Genomic DNA, 11,213 nt, shown 5'->3' on the forward strand with positions numbered 1-11,213 from the left:
TTATAGTCTTTAAAAATGTGGGGCCACACATCAGTGTAACTCAAGAAACCAGTAATCCTCATACTGATGGATGGAAAGACTCAGATATCATTGACTTAAAAGCTCAAAGTCCATTGAAAAGACAGAGCCTAGATTTAGCTCTTTGTTCCCTGACACATCTGACTAGCATTTGGTTAATGTCAGTGTCTTGCTAATACATTTAGTACAATCTCTTCCTCAGCATGATTAACTGTAATAGGGCTGCTGCTGAAAAGGTGTGCTTAATGTATTGTAAAGGGTCACAGATAGGGAGCATTAAGTCCAAGATGCCCAGCTAGCCAGGCTATGAAAGATATAATCCATATTTAATATCCTTTCTCATTAACAGTAGCAGTCATATATAAGCAATTTCAGTTAAGTACTAATCTAGAGCAGTAACAAAGTTAGATGGCATCCCTAATGACAAAAGGTAGGGCTCCATTAGTCCCGCCCACTACTGGCTGTTCACCAATGTTGGTAGACATTAATGAGTCTTAATGACAACAGGCTAACTAATGTCGATGTTTGAAATAAGGTTACCCCCCCAAAAATAATAATAATAAGATGGCTAAGTTTATTCCACACCTTTAACCCATTTCTTTTGAAAAACATGATTAAGAAATCATCTAACTTAATAAGCACTCATGTGGCCTTTTCTTTTTCTTCTATTTCCAACATTAATGTACTTTTATAGGGCAATTTATTTCTTCAGTATAAATTCACCCTCTTTCAAAATACAGCTTTTTCTGGATCATCTGATTTTGTTTAGTGGGACTAATTACATTTACTTTATTTCCACCCGACAGACTCTGTTCTTTTAGAGTCCACTGTAAAAATGACATGATGCATTTACTAATTTGCAGCCAGGACAATTAACATGAACCCACAGTCTGCAGCCCTAAAAGATATGATTACATCTTAAAGAAAACATAACACAGGTAAGTTACATTGAAACCGTCAAGGTGCCCACAACGGTAAGGTACCCATGCTTGACTGTAAATCCTATCACTTCAGATTGAGCAAGAATTTTCCATATGTTTTGGAGACTTTGTGCTCACAGCCTCTGACAATTCTGTGTCTCTCCTCCATGTGGGATTATTAGCCTAGTCTACCTTCATAACTGGCATTTATTCATTCAGTGAGTATTTATTAATCAATGTACCGGTCAATGTGCTAAGAGTTAGAGACAATTGTAAACAAAATGAGACATCAACTCTAATCTTGAAACTCGACCTTAGTAGGCTGGTTAGGGAGACAAGTTATTCAACAAACACAAATACAAAAAAAGGCACATAAAGTATTATGAGTTTTATAACAGGAATTCATATAAATTAGGACCTTATGTTATAAAGTCCACAATTCATTGGTTTAAATTGGGTGGAATGGAGAAAGTTTAGAAGGAATACATTGAATGTGGGGCACTAAGGGTAAATAAGTGTTAACCAGACAGTCGGGGAAATGTTCCAGACACAGGAAAGAGCTCATGAAAGTATTTGGGTGGTAACAATCTTGGTTACATCAAGAAACTGAAAGATGGTCTGAGTGAGTTAAAAAAACAAAATGTCTTTTTCACAATTAATCCTGGGGACACAAATTATAAACAGGTGGTAAAGAATAAGGGCACACATTCTGTCACAGAATTTAGCTTGTTCTGGCTTAACATAGACATTTTATTTCAGAGTTCTAGCTAAATTTGTATCCAAGACAAGCTCTTCTTAGACTTGGTCTTGAAAAGAACAGTGTCCAATCTACCTCTCACAGTCTGGCTCCAAATGGACTGATTCTACCAGCATATGTTTCCCATTGAGCTGTTTGCTGCTTTATCATGAGTCTCTTACCCAGAACCTCTTTAGATACTCTCCTTGTCTCAGTCACATTTGAGTTACTTCTGAATTTCTAAAATTTTCTTACCCTAAAAGAAAGTAAAAGATTCTTACATCCTTTTCTTCAACATCTTACACAGACATTTTTGCATTTTTCACTTCTCTTTCATCTCTGGAGATAAAAATTTCTAAACTTCTTTTTTTAATGTTTATTTATCTGTTTTTGAGAGAGAGAAAGAAAGAGAGAGAATCTCAAGGAGATTCTTTGCTGTCAGTGCAGAGCCCAATACAGTGCTCGAGCCCACAAACTGTGAGATGGTGACCTGAGCTGAAATCAAGAGTTGGACACTCAACTGACTGAGACACCCAGTTGCCCCAACAATGATTAAATTCCTTGACTTGTTAGTCCTTATCTCTTGTCAGTCAAATATCTTATATCCCTACACTCAATTTGTAAAAATTAGTTAAGACAGGTAAGATCTTTTTAAAAATAACATCTCTTATAGTCTATGTATCATATAAAACACACATAAAACATTTAAAAGATATAATGGAAAATAAGACAGATTATAGCTTACATTCAAGTAGTCATATAAATACACAAATTATAATCAACAGTTATGATAAATATATATAATAATTTAAATTTAACTTAAACCTGAAGATGAATAGCTGTTAGTCTTATAAAGAATGGAGAATACAATCATTCCAGAAAGAATAAAAAATGTGTCAAGTCCTAAAACAAAAAAGTACTCTCTAGCCAGTTAAGGGCAGGAATACACAATGTTGAGAAATAGACAATGGTGATGAATATAGCAAAGACACTGAGGTAAAGATGTTAATGGTAAAGAAGTTTTCTCAAGCTTTCAGACAATAAATCTTTGTTTCTCTAATCACCTGTTAATGTTTATGAAATTATGTTTAAGAAATACTGTTAGACAAATAGAAGAAAGCTAAAGAAAATTTAAGGTATACATCAGAAAAGGCTACATGGCATGGATTTCTTTATGGGCCATCCTGTGGCTATTATACTTACTAACTTGTCATATCAAGATATTTTTTTCATTCTTTGATGTGTGATTCCTAATGCATATTTTGCCATGTTTATTATCTGTGTAGGTTGGTGGATTTCTGTTTTGTTTTGCTTTTAGATAATATCTGACATGAGGCAAACTGCAAAGTCAGAATTCACAGTCCCCAAGACTTCCCTCATTTCTGACAGCTGCTGCAGGTTTGGTGGCATTCCTAAAGCTCACCTCATTGTATTTTTCAACTCTAGGATTTTTGTTTGGTTTGATGGTTGCTATTTCCTTGTCCAACTTCTCTTTTTTTCATTCATGGTTTTCCTAACTTTGTTTAGTTGTCTGTCTGTGTTTTCTTGTAGCTCAATAAACTTCTGAATTAGGAGGATTACTCTGAATTATTTGTCTGACAGCTCATAGATCTCCATTTTTTTTTTTTTAGTGTCAGTTATTGGAGCTTTATTATTTTTGGTGGTGCCATATTTACCTGATTTTTTAAAAATTCTTGATTCCTTATACTAATGTCTACACACTTGGCCAGCCAGGCTCCTCGTCTAGTGTTTACTGGTTTGTTTGGCAGAGATAATCCTTCATCAGTCAACTCAGCTTGCGTTTCTGGGTGTGTTTAATGGTAATGTCCTTGGACAGGTGGGGCCTGCTATTACAGTTTATTCTGGGGGCAAGGCAACTGCTTAAGCTCAGAGGATGGGGATGAGGGTGTGTGTCACTGGTTGAGAACAGTTAACGTGGACTGCCAGCTTGATTCCCTCTCCACGTAAGACTAGGATGGCTTCCACAGTTGCCTGGATTCTCTGGTCAGGCTTACTAGATGGTCATGACCGGGTACTATCTTCGGTAGTGAGCGTGGCTATGAATTAGCTTTTCTTCCCTGGCAGGGCAGCACCACAGGACCGGGGCCTGTACAGCTTGTTTGGGGACTCAAGTCAGGCCAGGGTGTGCACTGAATCCCCTGTCAAGTGAGGCCATTGATTTTGCTCTGCAGAGAGGGAAAGAAAGCCATGGGCTAGGCTTTACGTTCAAGTGCCTTTGTATACAGGGCTGTCCAACGGGGTATAGAGCTTCCTATGCGCTCTGATTAGGTTTGTTGGTTGGACAGGCTGAAGGATATGTTCAGCAATGTGCAGGGCTACAAAAATTCCCTGCCTGGGGCCCAGCAGAAGTAGCTCTAACCCTGATAGAGCTCTTCATTTGTTGTCTTAGCTAATCTGTACCCCATGTTTTCTGACCAAACAGGTTGTTGACTGTGCTTTCTAAATTACCAGCTTGAGCACCCCTGGGCCACACAGCTTCCAGGGGTTGTCACAACTCTTCTGGACAGATGGAGCCAAAGACACTCTCCATAGGTGGTGAGGCTGTTATTCAGCTCCTTGCCTGGCTGTGGGCAAACTAGAGTCAGCGAACCTCCTCATTCAAGGATCTGAATCAGGCAGATCTGCATGTCACTGAGTTCTCTGGTCAGAGTGCTTCCCAACTTGGGTGGGCAGATGAGCGAAACCACCGGCTGGGCTTACTCCTCAGCCCTGCAGGTGTAAACTCAGTCTGCCAACAACCACGTGTTAGTTGTTGCAAGCTCCTCCGTGCTGCTCATCACAGTCAGATTCCCAGTGGTTGGGCCCTGTGGGTTCCCCTGCCATCCCGATGGTAGGAGATCAGAGTAGCAGCTACAACAGAATCACTCCCAGTTCTGGAAGGGGGCTGGTTACCTTTTGGGCTTCTCTTTTCCCACTGCAGGAACCAAAGGCTAGAGAACACCTCACTCGGGATGGTACTGCACTGGCTTGAGGGAGGGGCAATGCAGTCAACGTGCAGTCCTTCCCTTCCCCTTCAATGCAGTCTCTCTTGGTCTCTGAGGTGCAGGGAGGTGCTTCGGCCTCCACCCGGTGTTCTAGGATTCTCTCAGCGATGTCTCATTCTTGAATAGTTGTTTGCTTTTCTCCTTGTGAGAGGAGTGAAGTCAGAAATAACTTATGTGGTCCTCTTGGCGATGTCACCCCCAAACTGGTTTTTAATCCAGCTCTATTCAGTTCTATAAGGAGAGATTCTGAATATGTTGGTCTTAAGAATGAGTAAGCAGGAAGATGATACAGACAGGAAAACAAAGACAATATTCATACTTTAACATCTATTAGTAAGTCCTAAATGAAATGAGACTGTGAATGATAATCAAAGGCAAGAATTATGTCTTCGATGTTCTTTTAAATTGGAACTGAGAAGGAAGGACCCACAGGTGCATACTAGATGTATGATTCAGGTGGCAGAAAGGGCTCATTTAAGGAAGAGAGATAAAACTCATCCAAACATCTGGTAGTAAATGTGGGAAACGCATATTTTAGACTTTGCATATAACAGGACTTAGGTGACAAAAATGGTCCTTTCTCTCCCTCTCTTTTTTTCTCTTTTCTATTTCTAATTCTATTACCTCTTTCAGGTCATAGTGGGAACTCTTTCTTTATAAATACTAAGACATAAAACCAACATGATAACAAAAACAAGTAGAAAATACTGCATTTTGAATAAATAATTTTGAAATCTAACAAGATTGCACCAATGTACATAGCAATCAATCTACTTATGTATTTATTAGGTCTGTTTTGGTCATGCTCAGTGCCATGTTAAGGACTATGAAGCAGAGGAATTAGATATAGAATTATTCATTTACTCAATCTGTATTTATTTAGCATTGAGTATGTGCAAGGCACTGTGAAAGATACTGCAAATAGAGCAGGAGGTGATAGTCAAGACTACGAATGAGCATAACTTAACTAAGAAAGAGAGCAGCTGGTGAGCAGACCCTAAGATTGTATAAGGTCTCTGTGCATGGAACTCAGGAAGCAAAGGCCATCAAGGCATTAAGTGGGGCTACAGAGTTCGGCATGGAATAAATAATGCAGAGATGGATAATGATTTGGGTGTTTTTCTGTCATCAATCTATGGAAAAATGTTGTCAGGTAAGTTGGGATGATTAATGTTTTTGAAAGATCACCGTGCCTATAAGATAGATTACTGAAAGGCATGATCAAAATGGAGTCCAGGAGGATCAGTTAGGAGTCTGTATTGCTATATCATAAAGCAATATTGGTAACTTGGATGGGAGAAACAGAGTGAATATGGAGAGAGGTAGACAGAGTTGGAAAATATTCTAGGAACTAACATTGGCACAGTTTAATAATTGACAATATAAATGGTGAGAAGGGGGAGTGTCAAAAATGATTTCTCTATTTCTCCCATTTTGGAATTTACAGTTGTAAAGAAAAACAAGCATTGACTGAAATTTCTTCAAGATTCCTGAATCTCTGACATAGAAATTTGTGTCTCTTCATTTTGATATTTGTGAAGATGCTCTCTAGATAGACATACTTCTGGTAGATGGAGTTCTCATCTTTATAAGTGTTACATCAGATCCTTTTCTTTAAAATGGACTGGAATGTGTTTGCAGGTTTCTTAGAGGGAAAAAAATGGAGAAGCAGTGGTTAGGTGGCAATGATAAAATGAGTTAAGAGCCTATATACTTGTCAGTTGGCAGTGACCTATATTGTGGAAGGGTGCTACCATTTCTGACAGTTTCATTAGGCAAGTCAAGTTCAGGGTTGTCAAGAAAGCTAAGCTCCTTTCTTCTTGGGTTTAAAAACTGGTCTGAAAGTCTGCCTTTCTCCATGTGCAGAAAAGAGCCTGGTCTGCTTAGAAAGGTCCGCTTACAAGTTGTCCCTTAGCTCATGTCAGGAGCTTAACTGGCAAATAGTTCCCTACACCAATGTAAAACTTTTCCTAGATGGTGGGAGGGGCTCATGGTGCCTAAACTGTTCATAAACAATATAGTTTATGCTGAACCCAGCTTTCCTTTTGGGATTCTGAACTTTGGGTACATGGTTTGCAGAGGGTGCCCATGTGGCCAGCCCCTAATAAAATCCCAAGCACTGAGTCTCTCATAAGCTTCCCTGGTATATAACACTTAACACATGTTGTTACAACTCATAGTTTGAGGGAATTAAGCACTTTCTGTCTGACTCCACTGACAGACAATTCTTAGTAGCTTGTGTCTGGTTTCCTCTGAACTTTGTCCCATGTGCCTTTTCCCTTTGCTGATTTTGCTTTGTGTCTTTTCACTGTAATAAATCTTGGCCGTGAACATGACTATAGGCTGGGTTTTGAGTCCTTGTATGGAATTATCAAACCTGTGGCAGGCTTAGGGACCTCTGACACAGAAAATCACTGGAGTATGTTATCTTGCTATTACCTAAGTTACTTTCATGAAGATATGTTGGGCATGGATTATCAATATTAGATTCATGAGAATACTGATCTTGTCATGTAATTTTGGTGGAGATTATTTAGGACAATTTCAAATATAAAGGAATCTCCTTAATATATCTCAATTTGTCCAGATTCATCTGAAGAAGACAGAAGTATGATTAGATATCATCATTTTGCATGTGGACATCTTCAGTAGAGTGAAAATAAAGGTATCTCTAACTTAGGTCCTTTGGACCTTATTTTCATTAAGGTTTCTTTGCTGCTCACGTTCATGTGTTGATGTTATATTCAGACCATAAAGCTTTTCCATGAGCAAGCTCTAATATTGAAAATGTTTTCCGTACAAGAGTAGAATGTCTCCTTGAAATAATGGGGAAATGAACAAGGTACAGGAAAGTGCTGTAAGCGGCTCTGTGCTAAAAGCCTCTTCTGCTACAGAAGATGGAATGGCATCTGTAGCATTATCAACCGTAAGTGACCCCTGAATTTGAATTGTGATTATGGAAATGACAATGTTCTTTCATTTAAGTAATTACTAAACCTCTTAGAGCACCTTATGTGTGCAGGGTCCATGATTCTTATTACCTTCCGAAGCCTTTATTACCTTACACGGATTTAGCACTCACTCTTGAATGCCCTGCTTTATCAAATTCTCATAAAATATCAATAACAGGCCCTGAAGAATTTCCTATTTTTTTTTCCTTTTTCTTCTGGAACTATTCCAGACTTCTTTAATTTCTGGTCATTATTTTTAGGTTGAAACGTGATAGTCTATCTGTTAAGTGTTCCCTTACCCCTCCCTGTGATTCTGTGATTGGATTGACTCTGTGTGTGTGTGTGTGTGTGTGTGTGTGTGTGTGTGTGTGTTTCTGCTAAGATGTCCTTATGTAAAGATAAAGACTAATAGTGAATTACTCCAAACTTTCCTCATATAATTTTTTTAACTCCTTCTTAATCTCACTTAAGATTTGAAAATAAAAACTAAATATTGACCAAGGGCTTATTACTTGCCTGGTATCATTCTAAATGCATTGAACATATCAACTCATTTAACCTCACAGTAGCTTATGAGATAGGTGCTATTATTATCTTCATCATATTGATGACAAGACACAGAGGTGTTAAAACCACTTGCTCAAGGTTATGTAGCTATTCAGGGGCAGAGTTGGGGAGGCAGGATGGAGGCCAGTCTGGTTCTGGAGCCTGAGCTGTTAATCCTTGCCATTCACACTGCCTTTTGAACATCCTCATGTTTTTTTGTTTTGTTTTTGTTTTTGTTTTTCTTCACCACCTCAGTTCTGAGTCGGGCTGCTTCTAACTACACTGTGTTCCTTTCTGCAGTTCTATGTCAGTCTACTTTTTGCCCTTGATATGGCTTGTCCTGTGCATTTTCATTCTGTGATGCTCTTCACTCATGCTCTCTCTTCCAGAAAAGCTCTTCACAGTCTGATAGGCAGCCTGGGAAATGCTGTGCAGGCAGCACAGGAACAATCTTTGCCCATGGGGCTCAGGCTGTGAACAAAGTGTAAAAAATTATTTCTGTTTCCATGACTTCCAATGATTTAGACTCTTTCACCCTAGTGTAAAGAAGGGGAACTACACCAAAAACATAGATTTCTAACACTAAACAATATAATTCTAGAAGACAACAATTCTGACAAAACCAGACCTAGTGTTGCTTCCTTAGTATTAAATCTATATCCAGACTTTAGAATGTGTCAGACAGCTTTAAATACAAGTCGTCAATTTTGAGTGGAAGGATTTAGAACATTTTCCCTTCCAGTGAAATCATATAATCCTCATTAAAATGTTATCTTATGGTTCAAATGATTAGCAAGTACTACATTCTCTGAATCCAAGAAGCCTGAAATTTTGTAGATGAATAAAATTCCACCAACTACGAAATGTTTTGTTAACCAAAATCTTCCCAGCTTATCAATATAGAATCCTATTATTCCTTTAGACTTCTGTTACTTTTCATATATTTAATACATACTCTTTCCCAGCCTCCAGAATTTTGCCTCAAAAATAAAAGGTATTTCAAAGCAAATTGCAAAGTGTTGATTGTATAGTAACATCAGTTTTTCTCATTCTCTCCCTATAAATCCATAATGTGAACCTGATGGCAAATCTTCTTTAGTTTTTTTCAGGCATAAATTTCAAGAATTGTAAATGACAGCTATTTTGAAATTTTTTATCCTCTTTCCTAACCAAATTTTCAAGTTTATTTCTCAAAATGTTAAGGTTAAAAATAAATTAATGTATGACAAAAAGAAACAAATTGAAGCTAATGATAAAGCCCACAAACATACATATTCTTCAGATAAGTTATGTTTTTAAAATTTTTAAATTTTATTTTTTTTCAAAACCGAGTTAGATAACATATAGTGTAATAATGATTTCAGGAATAGACTTCACTGATTTATCATTCACATACAACACCCACTGCTCATCCCAACAAGAACCCTCCCTAAACTCCAACGCCCATTTAGCCCATCCCCCACCCAACACCCCACCAGCAACACTCTGCTCTCTGTATTCAAGAGTCTCCCACTGTTTGTCTCCCACTCTGTTTTTATTTTAGTTTTGCTTTCCTTTCCCTATGTTCATCTATTTTGTTTCTTAAATTCCACATATGAGTGAAATCACATATTTGTCTTTCTCTGAATTACTTATTTCACTTAGCATAATACACTCTAGTTCTATCCACGTGATTGCAAATGGCAAGAATTCATTTTTTTTTGATCACCCAGTAATATTCCAGATAAGTTAATTTTTAAATGAAGTATGGATTTTGACCATATCTCAGTGCTGTTTATGTCTGGATTCTCTTGAAAATATTAAGAAAAAAAGATGTGTTGGAGTTACTAAATGGGAAGAAAACTTGTGTAATACTCAATGATACACTTACCAAATTAAATATTAATGTATATGAAATTGTATTTTACAGTATTGGCTTCAGATTTCATAAAGCAGAAGGATTACAGGTAAAAAGCATGATAACATCTATATTTTTTGAAACTGTATGATTTGGATCTCACATTTACTGTGTATCTGTAGTAACAAATAACCAAATAGATAGTAAGAAGGTAAATCCTTAGACTACATTGCTGAAGATGGCTAGCTGGCTGGATTTAGCACTGGTTATATGTATAACAGTGACTATATTTTATATCTAACTCTCATTTCTTATCCTGAGCTCTAAATTCATATATGAATTTCCACCCGAATGGTTAAAAGGTATCTCAAACATTTTTTAAAAAATATTTTTATTTATTTCTAGGAGAGAGAGAGAGAGAGACAGCGTGAGCAGGGGAGGGTCAGAGAGAGAGGGAGTCACTGAAACAGGCTCCAGGCTCTGAGCTGGCAGTCAGCACAGAGCCCGACACGGGTCTCGAACCTACGAACCACGAGATCATGACCTAAGCGAAAGTCGGATGCTTAACCGACTAAGCCACCCAGGCGCCCCAAAATGTATCTCAAACTTAACATGTCAAAAAGTCTTTACTATTTCACTTCAGTTGTCTATTTCCTTCCACTCTCACCAACCTTCTAACCCACTTTTTCCCTAGTATTCAACATACCAGTTATTTGAATCACTGTTCACCCAATTTGTTTCCTAGTTCAAAAGTTGATGGCTAGTCCAGGATGACTTTTTCCAGCACAATTTTCCCCAATATTCAATGGATCAGAAAGTCCTATTAACTCAACCCCCAAATATACATATCAAATCCCAACACTTTTCACTATTTTCACAACCATTTATTCAGAAAAGAAAAGGGCATTAATCAAGAATCTCAGAATCACTAAAGATGTGTATTAAGTACCTCTTTTGTAACTTCCAGTCTTCATTTGAGACTCCTGTAGTTGTCAGATGAGTTTAGGAGGTTCCAGAAACCCAAAATGTCTGGTATGGTTCCATACATATAGATTTAAAAAAGATAGGGAGGGAAAACAGCCACAAACAGTTGAGATGTACCATTCTTCCTCCTCATTTTCAACAAAGGAAACTCTGCCTTTCTCCTAACTCTGTCTCAAGACTAAATGGGGACCTTTCCAGTCAGGGGGAGGAGTGAGA

General features: G+C 37.9%; 1 long non-coding RNA gene across 1 annotated transcript; it reads left to right on the top strand.

The window, feature by feature from the left end:
- The first annotated feature begins 835 nt into the window (after window positions 1-835).
- Window positions 836-10,124, top strand: LOC120237078. Its single transcript, XR_005529848.1, has 3 exons — window positions 836-956; window positions 7,267-7,344; window positions 10,086-10,124. It is a non-coding gene; the product is annotated as an uncharacterized LOC120237078 (long non-coding RNA).
- Window positions 10,125-11,213: the final 1,089 nt, after the last annotated feature.

Source organism: Hyaena hyaena, unplaced genomic scaffold (genome assembly GCF_003009895.1).
Source record: "Hyaena hyaena isolate Hyena2069 unplaced genomic scaffold, ASM300989v1 scaffold_170, whole genome shotgun sequence".
Taxonomy (NCBI): Eukaryota; Metazoa; Chordata; class Mammalia; order Carnivora; family Hyaenidae; genus Hyaena; species Hyaena hyaena.